Here is an 876-nt window from a genome sequence, read left to right on the forward strand (position 1 = left end):
ATAATTCATATTCTTTAGTAAAGTGTCTGTTTAAAACTTTGACCTAATTTTTAAAATTGTTATTTGCCCTTGTATTATTGAATTATGGGAATTCTTTATGTATTCCAGGTACAAATTCTATGTCATATGTATTTATTGTAAATGCTTTCTTCCAATTTGAGGGCTGGTTATACCTTTTTAAAGTAATGTTTTCTGATAAGTGCAAGTTTCAATCTTGATTATGATCAATTTATCAAGACCACATTTGTGAATCTCATTATCTAAAATAATGTGCAGGTGAGTTTCCACAAACACAGCTTCTCCAATCAGAAGATCTATGAGCTAAAGATATTACCTACTTCTTAGGCACCCAATGTACGAGGGTAAGATCAGCAGAGCATAACCACTGTAGATGTCCTATTTGAAGAGTAGAGAAACAAGAGGCACTTCAAACTCATTGGGCCATAGCAATTCTGAAATGCATGCAGGCACATGCTGCCAGTTCCTTGGCTAGAGCTTAGTTAGAAAAAGTCACTATTGTTCTCGGATCCACCCTCTGGATTCTTGGTTCCTTCCTGTATGTCATCCAGCTGGTGTTTATAGCTAAGTAGTTTCTTCAGGATTCCATAAACATCTTTTTTTTTTTTTTTTTTTTTTTTGAGACAGAGTCTCACTCTATCACTCTGTCACCCAGGCGAAAGTGCAGTGGTGCGATCTCAGCTCACAGCAACCTCCAGCTCCCAGGTTTAAGCGATTCTCCTTCCTCAGCCTCCCGAGTAGCTGGGGTTATAGATGTGCACCACCATGCCCAGCTAATTTTTGTATTTTTAGTAGAGATGGGGTTTCACCATACTGGTCAGGCTGGTCTTGAAGTCCTGACCTTGTGATCCACCCTCC

This window comes from Trachypithecus francoisi, unplaced genomic scaffold (genome assembly GCF_009764315.1).
Source record: "Trachypithecus francoisi isolate TF-2019V2 unplaced genomic scaffold, Tfra_2.0 Contig00030, whole genome shotgun sequence".
NCBI classification, from domain to species: domain Eukaryota; kingdom Metazoa; phylum Chordata; class Mammalia; order Primates; family Cercopithecidae; genus Trachypithecus; species Trachypithecus francoisi.